We start from the raw sequence: 27,798 nt of genomic DNA, 5'->3' as shown, positions 1-27,798 counted from the left end.
CTCCTAGGTGGTCAGATTACTGATGCTTAACATTTTCCCTACTTTATAGCTTTAAACAGCATTTTAGATTTTCCGCGTGTATTTTCAAACCAAGGAACTGAAAGGAGCTGAAAACAACATCTGCACTGGAAGCAGAAACATTTGCATGCGTGTGTAGAGCAGAAAGCATGGATTATATGCACCGGTATCAGGCATCTTGGGTCTCTAACGTCATCGCTCTGGGTGTGTGTATATATCTGTGAGTGTGTGTGTATGTATGTGTGTCTTGGGGATGGGCAGCTATCTGGTTGGAGTTGAGGTGACTCAGGCACTCCTGTTCTGTATGAGGGACCGGCAGGTCCTGCTGCAGGGAGACTGCAGTTGGCTGAATCACCTGTTTTTCCTTCTCCCTTTTGTTCTGTGTCCTCACATCACACCTGTGTTCTGAGAGCCAGCACACTGAGTTCTCTAAAGCAGAGGACGCAGTTACCTGCCTGATCATACACTCTGGCAAGAAAAAGTTTGTGCAGGCTATGCCCAAAGTAGGTATAGTTAGTCATCATACATTTCATATTATACCTATGAGTATGTGTGAACAGAGCTGTGCATACATGCATTTATTAGGGAAATAATATTTTGTACTGTGAAACATACCATTTGAAACTGATAATGGATGAGCTAAAAGCTGTAAGTGAACTATAATACATATTTGAACAGTGTATACAGAGAAGTCGAACCCATTCACAGGGTATTTCTTGGGGAGGGGGTGGGGAGAGGGATTGAGAGACCAATTGCACTTTCTGCACTACACACATCTAAATGTTTGAAATGTATTTAAGTAAAGTTTTTAAATGTCAGAGAAACCACATCGTAAAGAGATTCACAAAAACGATGTGAAAAATCAGCATTCACATGAAACAGTGATCACATATGCTCTTGAGTGAAGAAATGTAGTCCTCGGTAATATGTGCGGGCATGTGTATACGGATGCGTCGCAAGTGTGTGACGAGCCCACGTACCATCATACTGACAGTAAGCATCTTTAATGTATTGCCTCCTATATATCTCTCTCTACCCGTTTTATGTTCTCCACAAACCCATTTAATGTTACTTGAGAAACACCAAAACACACTTGCAGACCCCATTTTTGTTACACACACACACACACACACACACACACAAGCTGCTACTATTAAATCTATGCGTCCAAGACAGACAAAAAAAGACTATGATGAAAGCAGTGGTTCCCACGGTTCTGAAATAGGAGGACTAGCCTAAACTAAGTAGCTTAACGTGGAAATAGTTTTGAAACGCAAAAAGAAGGAAGCAAATAGACGTGTCTACATTATAAATGAGACTTAACTAACATTTCTGTTTCAGAATGGGCTACATTCCAGAGTTGGGGAAGGGAAAAGGATGAATCCATCCCCGTCTCATTGGCTTAATTTCCCGTCTGCTTTTCTGATTTTCTAGATTGACATTAGAGGTACGTAGGAGGTCCTGGGTATCTACATTTGCTGTCATTTGATCCCTGGAAGGACAGTGCACTTCAGAAGCACAGAGCAGAGGTAAAGGGTCTGCCGGACAAGCAGTTGGGAGTGTGTGAATCAACAGATGCAGCTCACAGAACCTCGCCTCCCCCGACCCACGTGGTGTTCTGTAAGACGTTCCTGTTTTACTAAACATTTCATTTGCAATCACTTCGTGAGGACACTTGGGGAGTGTGGTTTATCTTGCTCCTCACTCTACAGCCACTTCTTTACACAAATATGTGCTGGGGGCAGGGGAAACAGCCTTTTAAGCCACCACAGAGAAATGAAAAAGGGCAGGTCACAGCCAATGGCCCACGCCTGCAGCAATCCTTATGAAGGATGGTACCAGTAACCACCATGATGACCTTCGTGAGCCTCTGGGTTCTAAGCTCACGCTCTTGAACACAACACTGTGCTGACATTCAGTGTCTGTAGGCTGGAGATCGCCTCTGGCTTCCTTGGGTGGCACAGGGTGGCATCGGCACCCCCAGAAAAATGAGAGCTGAAGCACTCCCCCAGGATGAGCCCCAGAGAGCCCCAAAGGCACAGGATGTCCAATAACACAAATGAGATCTGGAAAATGACACCCACCTCCCCACACAGATGCTCTTTAATATTGCAGGAGTAACAAGCAGGGCAAGAAGTTGGGTTTGGAAAGTAATAAAATTCCTCTGGTATCTTCTTCTGCATTTCCCGGCCCCCGCCCCCCGCCCCGATACTTGCCATGTATTTACCCCCTGTCTGATACACACTCTTTATATTTCTTTGTTTTATCTCTTATCAATCCTCATCGACCAATGTTCTTCTACTTTCACAAAAGGAATTTTTTTCTAATACTTTTCTTCTTTTCCTTTTCCACATTCCAGTATTCTCCAGTATAGTCCATTCAAAACACAAGTTCCAGCGACCCTGGGAGATTCAGGTGAAGAAGGACAGGCCATGCAAGCCGTAAGCCCTTTGTGGTCCCAGGCCAAAGAGGTGTGGTGAACAACATTGCTTTAGGGAAGACCTGCCGTGCCTGTGGGTATGATGGCCGGACCTCGCGACCTCTGTTAATTACCTCTTGAGAGGAAACTCAAGTCGTCATGGATGCTGAGTATGTCCTGTGCAATTGGAAAGGCCATTTTTGGCCAGCAAAGGTTTTGTCCAGATCTAGGATCTCACCAAGAAATAAGAGGAAAGGGGCACTTTCTCTAAAAGTTGAGATACTCTCCGTAGATGAAAAAATTGAGGTGAAAAGCACAGACATAAAGATCCTAAATGAGTCTCAAATTGAATACATTACCTCCTTGCTAACAGCCGAGTCGGAGGCCAGTGTCCCACCAGGACGGGAAGTGCCCTACAGAAACGCTCTTACAGTGGCACTGGAGATTCTGAATGAGAGAGCAAATCTGGGTCCAGCAAGAGCATCAGATGATCCAGAGACCATTAAGCCGTCCCAAAGGGGACCACAAAAGCGATCTCGTAGAAAGTACCGGAAGCCCAAAGGGAACTTACTGAGGGGCCTCAGGAAAAGCAAAAAACTCAAATCGCTGCTGGTACGTTCACAGAGTGAGGACGCCCCAGACGGTGGCCGACCACGGGCACACAGAACCGTCACTCCTATTCCAAGGAAAATGCAAGGGGAGTCCCCACAAAGCTCCAGCAGGTACCCAAACTTCCCGTCACTTTCAGAGGGAGATTATGAGGAAGAGGGCAAGGAAAAGAGGGACGCCTCAAGAGTTAGGCCCTTGCGTCGCCCAGCCAAGGAGGAGGGTACAAGTGCTAAAGACGGAGGCGCCCTTCCATCTCTGCCACCAGGGTTCAACCTCACTGTACCCAAGGCTCTGAAAGAAGAGGCACGTGACACCGACCCAAAGGCCCTGGCCGTCTCCTCTGAATGCTCTGCCTTCTCCGGGAATGTTGGGGACCACGGAGAGGGTCCCTGGAAGCCAGGCTTGGAAGGTGTGGCAGCATCCTGCAGTGCCCCTAACCCGAAGCTGCGTTACTCACTCCGTCTGGCAAATAGAAAAAGGAAGCTGCAGGTACCAGAGTTTGAGAAAGGGCTGCAAGGACTTCAGCCTTCCGTCAGCTCAAAGGCTATCAGCCCCACCACTGCTATTAAAAAGGACGTCAGCAAGGAAATGGGACAACCGACAAGCATGGCTTTTCCACAGGAGCCTCGTCCCATTGAAGGAGGAATGATGGTCTGGTTCAAATTCCAGGATCACCCATTTTGGCCAGCGGTGGTAAAGAGTGTCAGCCAAACAGAGCAGACTGCGAGGGTGCTTTTGATTGAGGCAAACATGCACGGCGAAATGAGTGGCATTCGAGTTCCTCTTCGAAGATTAAAGCATCTGGAGTGTAAAGAGAAAGAAAAACTGATGAAGAGAGCCAGGAAAGTGTACGAGCAAAGTGTGAACTGGTGTTTCTCCCTGATTTCCCACTACAGGGAAGGGCTCAGTCGCGGGTCTTTTGGAGGCTCTTTCCTGGACTATTATGCTGCCGACATCAGTTACCCAATTAGGAAAGCCATCCAAGACGGGGATGTGGAGATTGATTTCCCAAAGGTGAATTATGCCGACCTGGAAGATTCTGAGGAGGAGGCCTCCCTGGGCGGGGGGAAGAGGCCCTGCAAGAAAATTCTCCCTGACCGCATGAGGGCTGCTCGGGACCGAGCCAACCAGAAGCTAGTGGACTTCATCGTGAAAAGAAAGGGAGCTGATCACCATCTTCTGGACATTGTCAAAGGCAGGAAAGAGTCCAGGTGGCTGGCATCATTTCTGAATTCAAGCAGGTACGTGATCTGCATTGAAACATACCTGGAGGATGAAGACCAGTTGGATGTGGTGGTGAGACATTTACAAGAAATCTACAAACAGATAGACAAGAAAATGCTGACTCTGACAAGGGATGACAAAGTGAGTTTTGTTCTGGAAGTTCTTCTGCCAGAAGCAATCATTTGTTCAATTGCTGCACTTGATGGATTAGGCTACAAGGAGGCAGAACAAAGGTACCTACAGGGGCCACCGGTGCATTACCGGGAAAAAGAGCTATTTGATAAAAATGTCCTCAAGGAAATGAGAAAGGGATCAGCAACAAGGGGCAAAGCTAAATAACTCCTCCTGTGCCCGCACTTCAGCAGGGCGACCTCTCACTGCCCTGTCTGTATGAAATGTGTGATTCCTTCCATTCGCTACGGCATGTAAATATGTTCTGTAAATTTGAGACCCCGGGAACATGCTGGATTCATCTTGGAGCAATCTCTAGCACCTATGGGTAGCACGGCCATCATCATTTCTGGTTCCCAAACGCTTCACAAACTAATTTGTTAAAATACTGCAAACAGTTGTACTTCCCTCTACTTGCTTGGATGTGTACCTGTCCAGGTGTTTTCATAATGTTGCTTTTGACAGTACTTCATATTTCAATATAGGATGCGCATTCTTTTATCACATCAAAGACCCCTGGTGTCAGACATTAAGCCACAGTCGTTTTCGAAATCCAGGATAGATGCTCACAGAAACTTCACGTGGATTTCTCATCCTTTTTGCGACGCCTCAGCGTAAATGATTGGATTCCTTCTTGAGATAATTCCTGAATTTGATCTGCCATGCTTATTTGTTTGGAAAAATAGCCCTGAGGGGTGAAGCCAACAGCAGAGATGTTTTCTATACATTGTCACTACCTTCAAATGGTTCTTGGAAAAGCAGTCTGGAATCCAAAGTCAACGGGTCATCTGCATGCCGTCCACAAGTGGATGAACGAAATCTCAGCGGGCAGTAAACATTTTGTCAGCCTGTGCGAGATGGTTAACTCTTCGCTTCCCTAAGATTCCACTTAGGGAAGTAGCTCTTGTTCGCTGGCTAAGCGGTTTCCTAAAACAGACAGGCTCCTGGCTGTCTTCCTAACTGACTGGATGCTCTACACAGAGTGGTTTATCCCCATGTGGAAGACAACGAGAGTCATCATACACACAGTTTAGCTATTTTAGACCTAGGAGCTCAAGCTCCCTGCTAGGAGCCCATCTAAGTGACACAAACTGTAGGGAAGCGTGCGCTTTGTCCTGGACCTGTGTCCCCTAAAACACAGTCATTTGCCTCATACCAAGCAAGCTTTCTCTTTTGACTTATTCATTGACTAGCCCTGACAGGTTCCAACAGTTATAATTGCAGGCTGGTAGGTCACTCCAGGCTGCTTGAGCAATAGTAGATGGACGAGGACCTGGGAACTCAGAAATGGGCAACAGAAAATCTTCCATTTGGCTAAATATGGCTGTTGTCAGAATACAGTGAAACACATCTAACTAAAAGATAAATTCTGAAGCCCATGAATTGTTATCCTAACTCGAAACAAGATTTTTTTTGCGGGGAAAAAAAAAATGTCAGAAAAGCTAGTTTACTTTTAAAACTTGTTGTGAAAATAAACACTAAAGGCTTAACATGAACCTGAGTGCATTTTTATTCTTAGAGGGAGTCAACTGTCACTCACAGGCCCACGTTATGTGTTCATGTGGCCATGAGATGTGTGTGTGTAAAATTTGTAAGAGTTAGCTGTTTTGATTCACAACAAAACCATTGTATCTTTCACCTTGAACTTCTGCTTCATCATACTTTAGATTGTACAACTACATAGTTGGTGTCTCTAAATATGTATATATAATATATGTACAGACACATACATACGTGTGTGCGCGCGTGTGCGTGTGCATACTATTTTGGAATTTCAGTGATTTAGTCATCATCTTTTAAAGTTTATTATGAATTTTCTTCTCATCCTAAATAAACACTCACTTTCATGCTTGTTTTCATCATTTTAGAAGAGGGCCTTCCAAATTGTGTAAGCTTCAGACCCACCAGAACCTTCTTTGGGCTCTGCCTGAGAGACACCAATGACTCCTGAGGCATTCTGCCTGGGCTAATCCACAATGACATCTTCATGGCCCTGAAAAGTACTTGGAAACACACCATCTCCATGCTCTACGTGGACCTTGTACACTGGAACAACACACTTTAGTTCTTCCATAAACACTGTGTCTCTCTGAATCAAATATATCACTCAACTTCAGCCTTCTCATATAGTCAGATCTGGCTCTCCATTCTAATATTTTCTTCACTATCTCATCCATCCATCCATCCATCCATCCATCCATCCATCCATCCATCCATCCATAGCATTGTGAGTCAGTAGAGCAAGTAAGATGTGGTTTAAGACTCTGATCTGAGGATAAATTTCAGGTGCCATAGAAAGAAGATGACAATCTTGGGACCCAGGTGACAATCTAATTTCTAAGATGACTGTGATGCTCTACTTCACATTCTTAGTGAGAAATATTTATCGGCATCATGGATTGATTGCCTATATGTGAAACCAGAGCCCTGGATTTTCCCATACTTGTGAGATTGTGAGTATCTCTTGGTTTGGGGTGAAGGGAGAGGACCTGGTCCCTCCTGGGGTGTCATTTATGCCTGAGGCATGCACTGAAGAGGGCAACATGCCTAGAACATGCATCTCTTCTCCACTTGAACCAGGATCACATTTGGGGTGTGCAGCCGGATTTGGGGGGCCGGCTGTGTAGACTCTGAGATACCTCCCAGCATGAGCAGTTCTTAAGGTGGCTCAGAGATGGCCCTAAACTGGTTCTCTGTCATGGGTGTGTGTGTGTCTGATGGGATAGCCCAACCTGTCACCCACCCTAACCTACTGGATCAAGGAGACCTCCTCTCCTGGGGTCATAAGGCAGATGGTGGAACATCAGGCCCTGACCGTAATTGTTGGTTGGCAGAGATGCATGGAGATGGAATGCACAGAATTTACAGTTCTCCATATTTACGTATGGATCTGACAAAGAAAAAGTGGAACCCCGAGGCACACTAAGGTGATGAGCATGAGAACACCGAATACCCAGAATCCCCTGAAAGCTCACCTGGGCATTAGCAGTCCCGTAACTCTTGCTACTGGAGAAGCTTCCTTGTTCCTGGAGACCCTGCAAAGACCTCATCTAAGGCAGCCACCCAAACAGATGTTGCTTCTCTTATTCAACATTAATCTCTGCTAACTTCCATTACTATCGGACTAATAACAAGGGTAGGTAAGACTAGGTAAGATGACAGCACAAGAAAAAAAAAATACAGTTTGGTTTGGAGGGGAAATGCCTTACATTCAGAAGACACTGTAGGACCCGACTCATAGGTACTTGCATGAAGCGAGATAATATATGTGCCAGTGGATTTTGAGAATGTTGGTCCCACAAGACAGGGAACAGAATATAAGTCAGCATGGAGAGAACTTACTAACGTGGGAGCACAGAGCTGTGACTTGGGGTTTGATGTCCTTAAAGGGGCCAACCCAGCCCCTTTAAGGGCCCCTATAATGTGCATGTTATAGAAGCGTGGACAACAAACAGTCTACAGTAAATGACACGGAAATACTGGAACTTCCTAGGCAGAGAAAATTGAGGAATCGGCGAGAAGGTCCAGGGGAGTAGGTTTTTAGATATGACTTATAATGTGAGATCAGAGTCCTACCTCCAGCCTCTGTTTCTTTGGAGGGCAGAGAAATCACGACTCAAATAAGGAATGTTGCTGGTGAAGTGGCACTGGCATCTTTGAGGAGCTCAGTGCTGACTCTCCTCTGCAAACCGTTGTTGGAAGCAAGCGGTGACGGCATGGAACTGGCAATCAGTGGAGATGACAGGATTCTCAAAAGGCAGGGTCCCAATGGTGGCACAAAACTACCAGGGGCAAGGTGGGCATCATTACCATACTGGGCAGCAAGGCCAGGGTGGAGTCAGTCTCATCTGACTGACCGGAATCTGTGGCAATATAGATAGTATAGATAGTAGGTAGTAGTATTCTAGGGTCTGGATGTATGGACAGCTGGCTGGGGTATTACTTGATTCTCGTAAGGAAAAAAAAAAAAGAGAGCTGGAAAGCAGAAAGCTGATGCTAGCAACCGTAGTGGAAAACATTAGTCCCCCACCAAGTGTCGAGGTCTAAGTCAGCCCATGGGCCCAGAGCCTTGATTAAGGTGGAGGTCAGAAAAACCCAGCCAAGCCTTTCCCAAAAACCTGTGTCTATTTACCAAGGTAAATGTGCACTGTGGTAAGGAGGATATTATTAACTCCTCTTTAAATGTTTGGTAGAATTCCCCTGGGAAACCATCTGGTCCTGGACTTTCATTTGTTGGGACATTTTTTATAACTGATTGAATTTCTTTGCTGGTCTGTTCAAGTGTTCTAGTTCTTCCTGTTTCAGTTTTGGTAGTTTATATGTTTCTAGGAACTTATCCATTTCTTCCAGATTGCCCAATTTTTTGGCATATAATTTTTCATAATATTCTCTTACAACTGTTTGTATTTCTGTGGTGCTGGTTGTGATCTCTCCTCTCTCATTCGTGATTTTATTTATTTGGGTCCTTTCTCTTTTCTTTTTGATGAGTCTGACTAGGGGTTTATCAATTTTATTAATTTTTTCAAAGCACCAGCTCCTGGTTTCATTGATCTATTTTACTGTGGGGGGTTTTGTTTGTTTCTTTCTATATCATTTATTTCTGCTCTAATCTTTATTATTTCCCTGCTTCTGCTGGCTTTGGGCTTCATCCTATATTTATAGTAGCATTATCAACAATAGCCAAATTATGGAAAGAGCCCAAATGTCCATCGACTGATGAATGGATAAAGAAATTGTCACCACACACACACACATACACACATAATGGAATATTATATATATAACATATATACATATCACACACACATATATATATAATGGAATATTATTCAGCCATAAAAAAGAATGAAATCTTGCCATTTGCAATGATGTGGTTGGACCTAGAGAGTATTATGCTAAGCAAAATAAGTTAGTCTGAGAAAGACACATACCATATGATTTCATTCATATGTGGAATTTAAGAAACATAACAGATGAACATAGGGGGGAAAAAAGAGAGAGGCAAACCACAAAACTTAATTCTCTTAACTATAGAGAACACACTAAGGGTTGCTGGAGAGGGGAGGTTGGTGGGAGGATGGGTTAAATGATTGATGGATATTAAGGAGGGCACTTGTTGAGATGAGCACTGGGTGTTGTATGTAAGTGATGAATCAATAAATCCTACACTTGAAATTAATAATATACTGTATGTTAGCTAACTGGAATTTTTTTTAAGATTTTATTTTTTTATTTGACAGAGAGAGATATAGCGAGAGAGGGAACACAAGCAGGGGGGTGGGAGAGGGAGAAGCAGGCTTCCCGTGGAGCAGGGAGCCTGATGTGGGCCTTGATGCCAGGACCCTGGGATCATGACCTGAGCTGAAGGCCGACGCTTAACGACCTAGCCACCCAGGTGCCCCAGCTAACTGGCATTTAAATAAAAACTTGGAAGAAGAAAACAAAAGAAGTAGAAATACTATATAATCCAGTAATTCCATTACTGGGTATTCAACCAAAGAAAATGTGAACACCAATTCAAAAAGATACACATCCCTATGTTCATTGCAACATTATATACAATAGCCAAGATATGGGAGCAACCTAAGTGTCTACTGATAGATGAGTGGATAAAGAAGATATGGTATTACATAAATATATATATGGTATACATATATATTATATATAATATATATATATATGGTACACACACACATATGTAATGGAATAAAGAAATGAGATCTTGGGGCGCCTGGGTGGCTCAGTTGGTTAAGCGACTGCCTTCGGCTCAGGTCATGATCCTGGAGTCCCGGGATCGAGTCCCGCATCGGGCTCCCTGCTCAGCAGGGAGTCTGCTTCTCCCTCTGACCCTCCTCCCTCTCCTGCTCTCTCTATCTCATTCTCTCTCTCAAATAAATAAATAAAATCTTAAAAAAAAAAAAAAAAGAAATGAGATCTTGCCGTTTATGACAACATGGATGAACCTAGAGGATATAATGCTAAGTGAAATAAGTCAGAGAAAGGCAAATACAATATTATTTCACTTATATGTGGAATCAAAAAAAAAATGAATAAACAAAACGGAAACAGACTGATCAATATGAGCAATACAGGGAACAAATTGGTGGTTGCCAGGGGGAGGGGTGGGGGAGGGGCATAATAGGTGAAGGGGACTAAGAGGTACAAAATTCCAGTATAAAATAAATAAGTCAGGGAGATGAAAAGTATGACATAGGGAATACAGTCCACAATATTGTAATAATGTTGTATGGTGATGAATGGTAACTACATTCATCATGGTGAACACTGTGTAATGTATGGAATTGTCAAATCACTCTGTTGTGTGCCTGAAACACACTCTGTTGTGTGCCCAATATATTTTATGTCAGTTAAACTTCAATAAGAAACAAAGTGCAAGATAGACTAATGGATTTAGTGTAACATTGTGTGAAAATTTCAACAATAAAGTTTCAGATTCCACTTTGCTACTGTTAAAGAAATTATATAAATATAATTTATATTATATAAAATATAAATTTTATATAGTTCCAAAGAAAATGTCCACAATATCTTGAAAGGCTCAACCACTTCTCCTAGAATTAATGGACATCTCTAGAGAAAAGTGACCACAATATCAGGTTTTATTATTTAGATATAGTTCCTCTTTGAACATCTTGGCCTGAAAGTCTTTACTATCTTTTTATTTTATTTTATTTTTTATTTTATTTTATTTTTATTTTATTTTATATTTTATTATTTTATTTTATTGTTATGTTAGTCACCATACATCATTAGTTTTTGATGTAGTGATCCACGATTCATTGTTTTCATATAACACCCAGTGCTCCATGCAGTACGTGCCCTCTTTAATACCCATCACCAGGCTAACCGATTCCCCCACCCCCTCCCCTCTAAAACCTTCAGTTTGTTTCTCAGAGTTCATAGTCTCTCATGGTTCATCTCTCCCTCTGATTACCCCCCTTCCTTCCACTAATGTCCTCCATCTCTTTACTATCTTTTAAGTTTTCTTTAAATTTAATTAAAAAAATTTAAGTTTATTAAAATGCCTCTCCCTTTTCCAATGGTATATCTGTATAAGGCCCAATTTTCCTCATGTACATCCACCAGAATAACACATCTCAATAGTTTAAATGCAGAAGCAGTTAGTAGAGCTCAGTTGTCCTCTATGAAGCCAGATATTAAAGAGATTTGCTTGACTTACTTCACTTAGTGTAATACCCTCTAGTTCCATCCATGTCGATGCAAATGGTAGGTATTCATCCTTTCTGATGGCTGAGTAATATTCTGTTGTATATTTGAATCACATCTTCTTTATCCATTCATCTGTTGGAGCACTGGGTGTTATATGCAACTAATGAATCACTGAACACTACATCAAAAACTAATTATATACTATATGTTGGCTAAGTGAACTTAATAAAAAAGACAGATTTGCAAAAATGTAAATTAATGCCACTCTTTCCCCTAAATTTTTTGGTTTTTGATTTTTTCAGAAGTTTTTTTATGCTTACATGGTTATTTTAATTGAATAAATAAATACAATTGTCTTAGTATCAAGTCTGAATACACTAAATATTGATGGATATAATACATAATACCCAAAGGTACCGCTTCAATAATCCTTAAGAGTCAAAAAGGGTCATGAGACCAAAATGTTTGAGAACTGCTGCACTATATATATATATATATATATATATATATATATATATATATATATTTTAATTAATACCATATAAATATATGGGATCAGTTTGCTGGTTTCCTTGGGAGGAAATCTTTATGGATAGGAGACAGTTGGGGGCACATGATGTGATGAGCACTGGGTATTATATGCAACTAATGAATCATTGAACATTATATCAAAAACTAATGATGTACTATATGTTGGCTAATTGAATTTAAATTTTTAAAAAGGAGACAGGTAAAATTGTATAAGAGAAATAAAGTGGTATAGTTATGTGTCCACAATTTGGGAATCCGGAGGCCTCATTTCTATTCTGGTCCTAATGGTTTGACTATAAATAGACCACTTGGCCACTGTATAACTCTATTTCTTTCTCCATAACTTGAGGCTCACTGTATCTGCTCCCAACTCGCCCTATCCAGGGGACAGAAAGAGAGGCACACTGGCAGTATTATATAGCATTTCTCAGACTTGCCTTTCTCAACATTTTCAGGACTTCCAAGTCTCATCAAATCTGCCCCCTCTGTTTCTAACAGCACCCAACTTATTTCTGGGAGTGAGTTTCCTGGGAACACGAGCTTTCAGACCAGAGTCTGAGTCTACTTCATTTAGTTGCCCTGTGTATAGAATTTGACCAGTGTATGAGCAGAATCATTGGGCTATGAAGTTTCCATTTTCCAGGCTCTGCTATCTCTACTATTCTAGAGGTCCCAGGAACCTTCCAGGAATTGCTTCTTGGTCTGGTACGATAGAAGAAATCCCATCTTGGGCAGCATGCATCCTACTTCTAGTCTTAGCTCTGCTAATGGCCAACCAGATAACTGCAGGAAAGTTGATCAACCTTGATACTGGAAAGGGATATCTAAAAGCATCAAGCCAGTGGTCTAGGCCCAGACCCTGTGGGAAAAAAAACAAAAACAAAAACGCGTTATAACTGCCCAAACCTACTTGAAGAGAAGGAGGTAAGGACCTGGATTTCACTGCCAAGCCCTACCCACTCCAAGCCTCCAGATATGTTTCCCTGACTTTCTGCTCCCAACGGTCTGGGACCAAAAGGTAACCCTTTAAACTAGGCTTGGGAGTTGGGCTTTTAGGAAGTCAGGAAGGGTGCAGAATTCTGACAACTGAAATCTGGCAGAGGGCCAAGGGGAAGCATAAATTCAGAATGAAAAGTAGAACCATAGTTGACAAAGGTGTTAGATTGACATTGGGATACCAACACTTACTGCTTTGGACATCAAGTAAAAGAGGAACTTAACTTATGTGTGTGATTCACAGACGAATTTATTCAAAAGGTAATTTTCAAAAAATACATGTAGAATTTGAGTTTTATGTATTCAAATTGATAAGAATAAATCTGGAATACAAGGGAAAGTTGCTACACCTACTTGACTATTACTTAGATAAGGAACAAAGACAACAACAACAAACTGTATTATAATCCCCAATCTCTAATTTGTTACCCTCATTTTGACTAGTTTGAAACCTTACCATGTTCCAAGTTTCCAGGTACCATATATATATATATATAAACAGTATGTAACTTCAAAACATTTGAAAGGCTATAGACTGGATGGCCCCAAATAACCTTCCAGCTCCATGGCTTTCTCTCTCTCTCATTTCAGAGTTCTCATTGTTCTTTACCGAACTTTTCCATATTGCACAATTCTACCCACTGTTAATATCATTTCATCTGTACCAGCCTAGACATTCTGAAATGTCAAGTAGCAGTCACTGTGGGACTTTTATAGGGACCAAAAGTACAAACACATAATATGTGAGACCATCATGCCCTGAAAAATCCTAACTGTATTTTATATATAGGCTCAAATAATACTTTTAATACTCAACATTTATGTTTAAATCCATCTTTAATTTCAAAGCCCCAACAAATGTTAATCCTCAATCCATTCTAATTTACAGGGGAGAGAGATGTATTTGCAATGGTGTCTTATCCACACAGCATGCAGCACAATCCTAGGCAAAGAGGAGGACCCCAACATTTCCTACAATAAAATCTCAAGGCGGGAAGGGATGTTCAAAGTTAATCTGCAGTAATCCTCATATCCAATGGTCCCACTGAGCATCTCCATTCATTCATAGTTTCTGTCCCCAGTGTTAATACTCTGGTGCTGAACATAGAGTCTCTAAGGGCAGAAATGAGAGCTGATATGGCAGAACTTAAAAATGCTATCAGTGAGATCCAATCTAATCTAGATACTCTAACAGCTAGGGTAAATGAGGCAGAAGAATGAATTAGTGATCTATAAGACAAACTGATAGAAAAGAAGGAACAGGAGGAGGCCTGGAACAAACAGCTTAAAATCCATGAACACAGAATTAGAGAAATAAGTGATGCCATGAAATGTTCCAATGTCAGAATTATTGGGATCGCTGGGGGGGTGGAGAGAGAGAGAGAGGACTAGAAGATGTATTTGAGCAAATCATATCTGAGAACTTCCCTAATCTGGGAAATGAAACAAGCATTCGTGTCCTAGAGGCAGAGAGGACCCTTCCCAAAATCAAGGAGAACAGACCAATGCCCCAGCATGTAAGAGTAAAACTCACAAATCTTAGAATCAAGGAAACCATCTTAAGGGCAGTTAGGGGGAAGAGATTCCTTATGTACAGAGGGAGGAATATCAGAATAACGTCAGACCTATCCACAGAGACCTGGCAAGCCAGAAAGGCCTGGCAAGACATATTCAGGGTACTAAATGAGAAGAACATGCGGCCAAGAATACTTTATCCGGCAAGGCTGTCATTTAGAATGGATGGAGAGATGCAGAGCTTCCACGACCGGCAGAAACTGAAAGAATATGTGACCACTAAGCCGGCCCTGCAAGAAATACTAAGGGGGGTTCTATAAAAGGAGAAAGACCCCAAGAGTGATATACGACAGAAATTTACAAGGACAATCTATAAAAACAACGTCTTCACAGGCAACATGATGACAATTCATATCTTTCAATAATCACTCTCAACGTGAATGGCCTAAACACTCCCATAAAACGGCACAGAGTTGCAGATTGGATAAAAAGACAGGACCCATCCATATGCTGTCTACAAGAGACTCATTTTGAACCTAAAGATACATCCAGACTGAAAGTGAAGGGATGGAGAGCCATCTTCCATGCCAGCGGACCTCAAAAGAAAGCTGGGGTAGCAATTCTTATATCAGACAAATTAGATTTTAAACTAAAGTCTGTAATAAGAGACACGGAAGGACACTGTATCATTCTTAAAGGGTCTATCCAACAAGAAGATCTAACAATTGTAAATATCTATGCCCCCAACATAGGAGCAGCCATCTATTTAAGCCAACTGTTAACCAAAATAAAGAGTCATATTGATAACAATACGTTAATTGTAGGAGACCTCAATACTCCACTCTCAGCAATGGACAGATCATCTAAGCAGAAAATCAACAAGGAAACAAGAGCTTTGAATGATACACTGGACCAGATGGACCTCATAGTTATTTACAGAACATTCCACCCTAAAACAACAGAATACTCATTCTTCTTGAGTGCACATGGAACTTTCTCCAGAATAGACCATATACTGGGTCACAAATCAGGTCTCAACCGATACCAAAGATTGAGATTATTCCCTGCATATTCTCAGACCATAATGCTTTAAAACTGGAACTCAATCACAAGAAAAAATTTGGCAGAAATTCAAACATTTGGAAGCTAAAGACCACTCTGCTCAAGAATGTTTGGGTCAACCAAGAAATCAAAGAAGAACTTAAACAATTCATGGAAATCAATGAGAACGAAAACACATCAGTCCAAAACCTATGGGATACTGCAAAGGCGGTCCTAAGGGGGAAATACATAGCCATCCAAGCCTCATTCAAAAAAATAGAAAAATCCCGAATTCACCAACTAACTCTACACCTTAAAGAGCTAGAGAAAAAGCAACAAATGACGCCTAAGCCACGCATTAGAAGAGAAATAATTAAAATTAGAGCAGAAATCAATGAATTAGAAACCAGAAACACATTAGACCAGATCAACGAAACTAGAAGTTGGTTCTTTGAAAGAATTAATAAGATCGATAAACCACTGGCCAGACTTATCCAAAAGAAAAGAGAAAGGACCCAAATTAATAAAATTATGAATGAAAGGGGAGAGATCACGACTGACACCGAGGAAATAGAAACAATTATTAGAAATTATTATCAACAACTATATGCCAACAAACTGAGCAATCTGGATGAAATGGAGGCCTTCCGGGAAACCTATAAGCTGCCAAGACTGAAACAGGAAGAAATTGACAACCTGAATAGGCCAATAACCAGTAACGAGATTGAAGCAGTGATCAAAAACCTCCCAAAAAACAAGAGTCCAGGGCCTGATGGATTCCCTGGGGAATTCTACCAAACATTCAAAGAAGAAATAATACCTATTCTACTGAAACTGTTTCAAAAAATAGAAACAGAAGGAAAACTTCCAAACTCATTCTATGAGGCCAGCGTTACCTTAATCCCCAAACCAGGCAAAGACCCCATCAAAAAGGAGAATTTCAGACCGATATCCCTGATGAATATGGATTCCAAAATCCTCAGCAAAATCCTAGCTAATAGGATCCAACAATACATTAAAAGGATCATCCACCACGACCAAGTGGGATTTATCCCTGGGATGCAAGGGTGGTTAAGCATTCGCAAATCAATCAATGTGATAGAACACATTAATAAGAGGAGAGAGAAGAACCATGTTGTCCTCTCAATTGATGAAGAAAAAGCATTTGACAAAATACAATACCCTTTCCTGATTAAAACTCTCCAGAGTACAGGGATAGAGGGAACATTCCTCAAGTTCATAAAATCTATCTATGAAAAACCCACAGCGAATATCATCCTCAACGGGGAAAAGCTGAGAGCCTTTCCCTTAAGATCAGGAACACATCAAGGATGCCCACTCTCGCCACTATTGTTCAACATAGTACTAGAAGTCCTAGCAACAGCAATCAGACAACAAAAAGAAATAAAAGGTATTCAAATTGGCAAAGAAGAAGTCAAACTCTCTCTCTCTTCGCAGGCGACATGATACTTTATGTGGAAAACCCAAAAGACTCCACCCCCAAATTACTAGAACTCATCCAGCAATTCAGTAATGTGGCAGGATACAAAATCAATGCACAGAAATCAGTTGCTTTCTTATACACTAACAATGCAACTGCAGAAAGAGAAATTAGAGAAACGATTCCATTTACAATAGCACCAAAAACCATAAGATACCTCGGAATAAACCTAACCAAAGAGGTAAAGGATCTATACTCTAGGAACTACAAAATACTCATGAAAGAAATTGAAGAAGACACAAAAAGATGGACAAATATTCCATGCTCATGGATCGGAAGAATAAACATTGTTAAAATGTCTATGCTACCCAGAGCAATCTAGACCTTCAATGCCATCCCGATCAAAATTCCAATGACATTTTTCAAAGTGCTGGAACAAACAATCCTAAAATTTGTATGGAATCAGAAAAGACCCGAATCACCAAGGAGATGTTGAAAAAGAAAAACAAAGCTGGGGGCATCACGTTGCCTGATTTCAAGCTCTATTACAAAGCTGTAATCACCAAGACAGCATGGTACTGGCACAAAAACAGACATACAGACCAATGTAAAAGAATAGAGAACCCAGATATGGACCCTCAACTCTATGGTCAAATAATCTTTGACAAGGCAGGAAAAAACATGCAATGGAAAAAATACATTCTCCTCAATAAATGGTGCTGGGAAAATTGGACAGCCACATGCAGAAGAATGAAACTCGACCACTCTCTAACACCATTCACAAAGATAAACTCAAAGTGGATGAAAGACCTCAATGTGAGACAGGAATCCATCAAAATCCTAGAAAAGAACATAGGCAGTAACCTCTTTGACATCGGCCACAGCAACTTCTTTCAAGATACATCTCCAAAAGCTAGTGAAACAAAAGCAAAAATGAACTTTTGGGACTTCATCAAGATAAAAAGCTTCTGCACAGCAAAGGAAACAGTCAACAAAACAAAGAGGCAACCCACAGAATGGGAGAAGATATTTGCAAATGACACTACAGATAAAGGGCTGGTATCCAAGATCTATAAAGAACTTCTCAAACTCAACACCCAAAAAACAAATAATCAAGTCAAAAAGTGGGCAGAAGATATGAAAAGACACTTCTCTGAAGAAGACATGCAAATGGCTAACAGACACATGAAAAAATGTTCATCATCATTAGCCATCAGGGAAATCCAAATCAAAACCACACTGAGATACCACCTTACACCAGTTAGAATGGCAAAAATGGACAGGGAAAGAAACAACAAATGTTGGAGAGGTTGTGGAGAAAGGGGAACCCTCTTACACTGTTGGTGGGAATGCAAGTGGGTACAGCCACTTTGGAAAACAGTGTGGAGGTTCCTCAAAAACTTAAAAATAGAGCTACCCTATGACCCAGCAATTGCACTCCTGGGTATTTACCCCAAAGACACAGACGTAGTGAAAAGAAGGGCCATATGCACCCCAATGTTCATAGCAGCAATGTCCGCCATAGCCAAACTGTGGAAAGAGCCAAGATGCCCTTCAACAGATGAATGGATAAAGAAGATGTGGTCCATATATACAAATGGAGTATTACTCAGCCATCGGAAAGGATGAATACCCAACTTTTACATCCACACGGATGGGACTGGAGGAGATTATGCTAAGTGAAAGAGGTCAAGCAGAGAAAGTCAACTATCATATGGTTTCACTTATTTGTGGAACATAAGGAATAGCATGGAGGACACTAGGAGAAGGAAGGGAAAAATGGGGGGGGGAATCGGAGGGAGAGATGAACCATGAGAGACTATGGACTCTGAGAAACAAACAGAGTTTTAGCGGGGAGGGGGGATTGGTTAGCCCGGTGATGGGTATTAAGGAGGGCACGTACTGCATGGAGCACTGGGTGTTATACGAAAACAATGGATCGTGGATCAACACATCAAAAACAAATGATGTATTGTATGGTGACTGACATAACATAATAAAATTAAAAAAAAAAAAAGTAAACCAAATGAGTAGCAGCTATGTGAAAGGCACAGTTGCTGAAGGGAAAGGAACCAAGGAGCATTTGGAAGAGGCCCAGTAGTAGGCAAAGCTGTCAAGAGCGTAGCACATGGTGAGAAAACAAATGTTTTTAAGAAAATCTGCACTGGGGGCGCCTGGGTGGCTCAGTTGTTAAGCATGTGCCTTCGGCTCAGGTCATGATCCCAGGGTCCTGGCATCAAGCCCCGCATCGGGCTCCCTGTTCCGTGGGAAGCCTGCTTCTCCCTCTCCCACTCCCCCTGCTTGTGTTCCCGCTCTCGCTGTGTCTCTCTCTGTCAAATAAATAAATAAAATCTTAAAAAAAAAAGAAAAAGAAAGAAAGAAAATCTGCACTGTCCAACATGGCAGAGAGGCATAAGAGAACAACAGTGAGGGCCAGCCAATGGGGATCTCTCTAAGGGGCAGGGGTCACATGCTGAGTTCGCACTAGAGGATTTTCACAAATTCAGGAGACACACTTCATATTAGAAAAGATAATAGGAGTGAGCATGAAGTTCTGATTCTGATGGAAGGCAGAGCAGGCATGACTTCAAGAGGAAAGGATGAAGTTACTGAAGAGAGAGAAGATGTAATAATTATGGGGGCAAGAGTAGGAGGAGGAACTAGGATGGGCTCCAGAGTGCAAGCAGAAGGGCACGCTTCAAAGAGGAAACTAGAAGGAGTAAGACAGTCTAGATGTTCAGATTAATGGTCTATGGTTCCCCAGATCCCGTCATTAAGAGGGGAACCTGGAGGAACAGGGGTATAAAATAAGAAATGGCCAACAAACACTTGAAAAAAGTTCAAAATTAAAACTGTTTTGCCTTTTTCAAATTGGCAGGGATTTTTAAAAACTATAGTACATGCTGGCAGGGTGTGGTGACATACACATTCTCATATACCGCTGCAAGAATGTAAACTGGAAAGCTTTTTGATAAGTAATTCATAACACAAATCAAGTACCTTGAAAATTCATGTTTTCTAGTTATTCTAGAAGGAAAAAAAAAAAACACCAGAGCTGTGGAGAAACATTTCGATGCAAGGATGCTCATAACAGTGTGAGTAATCACTATAAAAAGGGAAAAATTAAAATTTCCCACAACAGAGAAATGATTAAATTATATATCTAGATGATGAAATGCTCAGTCATCGAAGATCATGCTTTTGAAGAATTTTTAATGATTTGTAAAAATGGTTATGATATAAAACTAAACAAAAGTCAGTATAGTAGGGGTGCCTGGGTGGCTCAGTCAATTAAATGTCTGCCTTCGGCTCAGGTCATGATCCCAGGGTCCTGGGATCGAGTCCCACAGCAGGCTCCCTGCTCAGCGGGGAATGTGCTTCTCCCTCTCCCTCTGCCCTTCCCCGCCCCCCACTTGTGTTCTCTCTCTCTCTCAAATAAATCAGTAAATAAAATATTTTTAAAAATCCATATACAAGTACATGACCATAATCTGTATGTAGTTAATATATAACTCTAAGTACATATATACTTACATGTGTGCATAAAAAATGGAAGTAAATACACTAAAACATTAATAGTGCTTTTCTCTAACAAGTGATTTTATTCGCTCCTTTATACTTTTCTGCCTGTTAAATCTTTTTCTGCAACCAACACATCATATTTTTATGATTAAAAGAAACTCTGCCGGGCGCCTGGGTGGCTCAGTTGGTTAAGCAACTGCCTTCGGCTCAGGTCATGATCCTGGAGTCCCGGGATCGAGTCCCGCATCGGGCTCCCTGCTCAGCAGGGAGTCTGCTTCTCCCTCTGACCCTCCCCCCTCTCATGCTCTCTCTATCTCATTCTCTCTTTCAAATAAATAAATAAAATCTTAAAAAAAAAAAAGAAAGAAAGAAAGAAACTCTGCCAACAAGGGACATTATTTACAAACCAGGAGGGGAGAAATCCCAGTTTCCTCCAGCCCTGAAGTTTGAACTGCATGAAAGAATTGAGCTCCTATGCAAAACTGCCCACTGCCTTGAATAGGGAACCAGAAGGCACCTTTGTTCTGGAATGAGTGGGGTTGAACTCGGCTTTGATCAGTAGGGAGGGGAAAGAGATGTAGAAAGCAGGATCATATATCAGCCCTGGAGGGTTCATTCACAAACAAGAAGAGGCATATGTCCTACCAAGTGAACACAGGTAAGTGCCACATCTTAATTCAACTGAGATGGAGGGGGAGGAGGGGACACCATTGGCAGCTCGCGGAAGTTGGCTAGCTGGGGCATGGAGCACCTGTGTCTACCAGCTTTGTGAACTGGGAAGGGAAGGTGCACTGCCTTAAATGCACCTGGAAGCCCCTGGAGCCAACCGCACAGGTCTTACTCCTGGCTCAACCACATATTTGCTGTGTGAATTTGGACAAATTACTTAAGTCTTTTAGGGCCTCCATTTCTTCATCGGTGAAATGAGGATGATGGCAACTGGTACCTAAGGCTATCTGTACGATGAACTAAGCTATAGAAAAGTACTAATAACTGCATGTCTGCACACTGTAAATGCTCTACAAGTGTTTGCTATTGTTATCATTTGTTGCCAGTACCTGCATACTGATTGGACATGGCCTGAAATACAAAGAGTGAATACTAAGGAGCTCAGTTCTAAAATGGAGAAAGTCATAAATCTGTCAGGGAGGCCCAGAAGAATTAAAAACAAGAAACTAGAGACTTGGGTGAAAATGAGGAAGTTAAAGGGAACGCCCACATCCCAGCATCATCAATCTTCCTCACAGGCCTGGAGAACTATTTAGAAAATGTTATTTAAGACCAAATCAACTATATTTTGCATTTGGTTAAAAATGTTCCAGGACTGTTGTTAAGTTTAAAGGAAATAATGTATTTTATTTTATTTATTTTTTATTTTGGGGGTCATTATTTAACTTTAATAGGAAATTATTTTAAAAGCTAATAAAATGATAACATAATAAACAGAAATATAACAAAAAAGCAAATAGCCTCTTAATTTGAGTAACTGCCTTCAAATTGTAATAGATAATTTGAAGTGCATTAAAATCTAACTGTTCCCTTGATTTGAACTGACATTTTCAGTTTTCTTTTTATTTATTTATTAACATATAATGTATTAGTTGTTTCAGGGAAATAATGTATTTTAGATGACTTGAACTTCACCATTTGTCCCATCAATACCCCTGCAAGGAATTTATCCATAGGAGCTAGCCTGACAAGTCTACAAAGATGTAGTATAAGCTTGTTTGATTTTGGTGTTGTACAGAATAATGAAAACCTGGAAACAACCTCCTTATCAATTGTGGATTGGGGTAGATAGATTATGACATGCTGGTAAAGTGGAACGCTATGCAATCATTAAAGGGGATGAATTTCCATATACACCCGTATATGTACTGCATGGAAAGCTGTCCAAAACACATTATTGAAGGCAAAATACCAGGTAGAGGGTCACAGCAGGTACGTCAGAGTAGCCACATCTCCACATGCAGTTGTGCAGAAAGAAAGGGACTAGAAGAATGCTTATACAAAGGTAGATAATGATTGTTTCTGGGAGGTAGGATTTCAAGACATTTGTGTTTTTTTCTTTATGTCTCTTTTTTTTTTTTAATTTCTAGAATGAGCAATGTATTATCTTTGTCATAGGCAAATCTGATTGGGTAAAAAAAATCTTTTGTCAAATGAATGAATGTCTTTTTTTTTTTATAATATATATATTTTAAAGATTTTATTTATTTATTTGAGAGAGAGAATGAGATAGAGAGATCATGAGGGTCAGAGGGAGAAGCAGACTCCCTGCTGAGCAGGGAGCCTGATGTGGGACTCGATCCCGGGACTCCAGGATCATGACCTGAGCCGAAGGCAGTCGCTTAACCAACTGAGCCACCCAGGCGCCCCTGAATGAATGTCTTTTAAAAAAAACACAAAATGCAACAAATAGTTTCCTTTGTCACCCTCCTCCCACTGCTTTCTTGGGGGTCAAGTTGCCATTATTAAATATGGTATTCTTTGGACTGGAATGTAAATGTCCTGTGAGGGAGAATGCAATTGGGGACATCTCACACATAATTATGAATGCTGAATCTAACTAGGTAGCAGAGGACAACAAAAACACCACACAACATTTAGAATTCTTAAAATACTCATTTTTCTTCTCAGAACTAGAATTGCAAACTCTATTTCAATCCAGGGCCTCCAAATGGTCAGTTTTCACTTTCTGTGAATGGATCAGGTATGCGTACCTCCCATGGGGGATACAAAATAAACATAAAACTGCTCTCACTACTAGGAACTGAAAAAGGCCATGCAGTCTTTTGTTGACCAGAAGGATATCAACTTACCTGGCTTTCACTCACTCACCTGGACAGAAACCTCATGGCACTTCTCTTTACAGCATCCATGGTTCCTCTGCTGTCTGTAACTGGGAAATCATGTCTGGTTTGGAAATTGGAATCCCTGATTTTTGAAAAATAAAGGGGACTTAGCTATTTGTGCTGGGTACACAATGGTGTCCCAGAGATCCATTCTAATCACTTGGCCTTCAGGAGGAAACGGTATTCTAGGACACCCCACAGAGGGGTACCAAGAATATCTCCACAGGGCCCAATCTGACTTCTAAGAAGGACTGGAGGAAAGGAAGGAGGATGGGTGTGGCAGAGGGAGTGGGAAATTCTCCACTGCAAGGAACAACTGGCTTTGCCTTCCCAGATAGAATGGAAATCTGGTCACATCTCCAGTGGAGTCTGACCTAGAGGATCAGAGGACAGAGAGACCAAAGTCTCTGAAGCAGCATAAGGAAGTTTATCAACAACTCCATTTGCAACTGGGCTTGCAAAAGGAAAAAGAAACAGAAACTATCAGTTTTTGGTTCCCAAGAAAACACAAATCTGAGCCCTGGCTCTCCATCTTTAGCCTACAGGGTCCACAGAAGGTACGCTGTCCTTACCCAGGGAGATCAGTGTCCTATTATTTCACCAGTGTCCCTTCCTTACCTACATCCCTCTGAGCAAGGTCCAGCTAACTCCTACTTTCCTGGCAGAAGTCTGAGGGCACATCTGTAAATATCATAGACTCCTAAAAGACCCAAACCATTCCTACTTACCCTAAGCCTCCTTGGGGAAGGCTGGAATTGGTAGCATTGTAGGAAGATGGACAGGAAGGTCTCCTCTGCTCCAAGTCCAATGCTTACTGAGTACCTAGTATGTGTCTGAGTGCTTTACTCCGTGGAAACTACAAAAAAGAGTAGACACATCTCTTTTGAGAAGAAAGTCGTTTAATCAGGAAAGAAAAGCGTTCAGGCAGACTCCAATGAGCCCCTACATGCTGGGCATGGTAAGATGGGAAATTCAGCAGCAAGGAACTGGCTTGATTTGCCCCTTGGTGTATGCTGAGGACTCCCAATTCCAATCCCTTCCAGCCCCAGCTCTCTGTCTGCTCAATAAATTCTTGTCAAGTGAATAATTAAAACAATTTGAGAACAAAAGCCCTGAGTACAAAGTCAAATGACTAGTTTTATTTTAGAGAGCATAAGGCCTGCTGGAACAACAGGAGAAGGAAGAGAGGTGGGGGTGGTGATGATGGATGACTGAGAGTGGATTTATGAAGGACGTGGTCTTTAAGGGAGCGTGAGACTTGGATGGGACACTTCACACCTTTGGCCCATGGCATTGGAAGTCCTTATAACAGCAGTTAAGTCCCTTCATCTACTATTGCTTTGCAGAGAGGGATCGCCACTCTGCCAAACCTTCTGCTGGATTACTGCAACTGTCTTATAACTGGATTTCCTGCCACCTCTAACCTCACGTTCTACCATTCCATCGTCTAAACCAGAGCGGCCATTTGAAATGCAAACCGAGGCACAGCACGCTTCTTTTTAAAAATCCTCTGCAAGCACTCCTTCTAAGATGAAACCACATTCCTTCAGGTGATATTCTAGGCCTTTGTCAACCTGGACCTGATGTACCTGTCTGGTCTCATCTCCTCCTACTCCTGCCCACATAGACTCCACACTCCAGGAAAACAGTCCTTTTCACTGTTCTCTGAATGCGTATGTTATGCTCATTTAAGTTTCCAGTGCTTTTGTGGTTGCTTTCAAACACATTCAAGTTCAAAGGTAATTACCATCTGATCTTAAAAACACCCTCACTGTCTCCTAGAGGATTTAAAACATCTAGAACCTCATAATTACACGCATAAGTGGAAAAGGTGATATGATGACAAAAATAGATACACAAATGGACAAAGATTAGAAGGGAATGCACAAATATGAGATAAGTGTTGTTGAGTAATAGAATTATAAACAGTTTCTTCTCTTCTACAAGAAGAAATATGTTAGTGTTGCTATAACATATTTTTTACTAATTAAAAAAAACCAGCAAGCAATAGTATACCAAATGATAGGAGGCTTTAAGGTAAAGAATCTCCCTTGGGGACAATTATTCAAGTGAAAGGGCAGAGTGGGCTGGACTTACCCCAGACACCATCATGGAAGAGAAGAGTTTTGAGCTAACAGTAGGAGGGAATGGTCTGAACCACGTCACAACAACTAGAAGGAGCAGAAGGCCTCTGCTCCAAAGACACAACCAAGAGTGCTGCCTTTAAAAGGAGGGTCAGGGACTAGAATGGACTGGCTCTGGGTACCATGAAACCTTCCCAACAACCCTGTGAGGTATATACCTCTTAAACCCTTTCATAACAGAAATACATTCAGAGTGGTTCTAGAACTTGCCTAGCACCTAGCATGTAAGTGACAGAGTCAATGAGAGCCTGTGTGTATTTCTGAGCAACCTGAAAGGGAACACAGACACATGAAAGTTGATCATATTGAACAGTGGGATCATGGGTGCTTTCCTGACGACTTCTGTATTTCTTAATGTTGTTATAATAATGTTAAAGCAATTTCTTTTGACTGTAAATTAAAAAGGAATTAGTTTGATGGATTCCTAAATGTCCTCCCCCGCCCCATAGCCATTAACGTGATCTGAAGTCCAGTTTAAAAAATTTAAGGATTAGGATTAAAGTCTCAAAAGTCAACTGTAATAATTTTTCACGTAATTTTTAGAAAGATAAAATACTAAAAGCAAGATTTTTTAAAAACAGTACAGAAAGATCTTGAAATGCCAAAAAAGCAATCATTAAACTCTATAATCAATTTTTTACAAATAAGAGAATGAAAATACATGACAGTTCCCTGAGAAGCAGCCAGAGGCCGGACATCTTGGCTCAGATAGCTGAAGCACTGGATGGACTGATGCCCCTACATCACATTCTAAATGCAAACAACACAATTTTACATGATGGGGACCACAAAGACTAAAACGGTTTATGCTCTGACTGGCCCATAAAATGCAACTGAACCGATTATTCTCAAATCCGTGAAAGAGCGGATTCCTTTAAGCTGCATCTCTCTCAAACTGTCTCAGGTATGTAAATCATGTTTAACAAATGAGCCTAAATTACGGAAAGCACTAGCTTTATTTAAATCTCAAAATGTCTGAAAGTCTTGTGCCAATTCATATGCCCAACACAAGAATGGAGATAAAACTTGAAATCTATTCATTTATTTTTTGCTCTAAATCCACTTCCCTGGTCTTGAAAAGAGTCGCACTGATATTAGATTTGTATATCTGAATTTATATGCAATGTGGAATGTTGAAAAATTTGCGCCTGGGTGGCTCAGTCGGTTGACTGTCCGACTCTTGGTTTCAGCTCAGGTCGTGATCTCAGGGTCGTGAGATGGAGACCCGCATTGGGCTCTGTGCTCAGCAGGGAGTCTGCTTAAGATTCTCTCGCCCTCTGCCCCTCCCCCAACTCGTGTAAATAAATAAAAATCTTTAAAAAAATTGGCCACTTCGAAAATTGACCTAAATTTCTTAATTTTAAAATTGACCTAAAATCACAGTAAATAAATATCTTCTTTATTGTGGCTAATACAATAAAAGATAAACTCTCTTCTGCTTGCTTTCTTGCATCCAGTGAAAACAACTAGCTGGCACCAAAAACCAAGCATTTCCTCCAGGTCTCCACCCAGGCCTGACCAGGTTGTCCCTCCTTAGTGGACCACAGGAAACCCTGCAGGAATCCATGAGTGACTACTTGAGCTAACTGTCCCAGAAAAAGTGGGGGCTTTTTTTTTTCCTTTTACACATTGGCAAAGTACTGTAACTTAGATCTTTGAAACCCTTCTTACGTGTAAAACAACAGATTCTTGGAGGGCTTCCTGAGGCCCACTAATAGTTGCTCATTTAGGTCATACAAGGGCTGTAATTTTGCCAGCCTTCTGAGCTAAACAAAACAAAACAAAAACCAAACCAAACAAACAAACAAACAAAAAAACAACAACAACCCCAAACTACACACATACACACAAAACCACATCAGGTCACTTTGGGTCTTCCCTCCTCCAAATGCCCTCTAGGCTTGCCCTAAAATACTGCCTGCAACATGGCAGTCTTCATTCTAAACTTATTTTCCCTGCTTCCTAATGCATACACAGTAAGGTCCAGTGAAGCTGACTGCCAAGCATGTACACGCCTACCTTGAGGACATCATGTTGAGCGAAAGAAGCCAGACACAAAAGGACACATACTATAGATTCCACTTAGTAGAGCAAGGTCACAGAGACTGAGAGTCAAATGGT

At 41.3% G+C, this 27,798-nt stretch overlaps 1 long non-coding RNA gene across 9 annotated transcripts in view; it reads right to left on the bottom strand.

Annotated features, from left to right (window-relative positions):
• Positions 1-710: 710 nt before the first annotated feature.
• The window catches only part of LOC123850560 (uncharacterized), a 29,168-nt gene continuing 2,080 nt past the window's right edge, over positions 711-27,798 (bottom strand). Inside the window, exons 2-7 of one of the 9 annotated variants that reach the window (XR_010406281.1) lie at positions 24,262-24,389; positions 23,520-23,615; positions 11,643-13,022; positions 8,018-8,304; positions 7,417-7,565; positions 711-3,847 (exon numbers count right to left, since the gene is read on the bottom strand). This is a non-coding gene — a long non-coding RNA (uncharacterized LOC123850560). Of the gene's footprint in view, positions 3,848-7,416; positions 8,305-11,642; positions 13,023-23,519; positions 23,616-24,261; positions 24,390-27,798 lie in introns of all 9 variants that reach the window. The other 8 variants (XR_010406282.1, XR_010406279.1, XR_010406283.1 and 5 more) reach the window with 8 other exon arrangements.

The sequence above is a fragment of the Mirounga angustirostris genome, unplaced genomic scaffold, assembly GCF_029215605.1.
Source record: "Mirounga angustirostris isolate CCGP_5_RB_7025 unplaced genomic scaffold, mMirAng1.0.hap1 SCAF_11, whole genome shotgun sequence".
Classification (NCBI taxonomy): domain Eukaryota; kingdom Metazoa; phylum Chordata; class Mammalia; order Carnivora; family Phocidae; genus Mirounga; species Mirounga angustirostris.
This window is presented reverse-complemented; position numbering and strand designations above follow the sequence as displayed.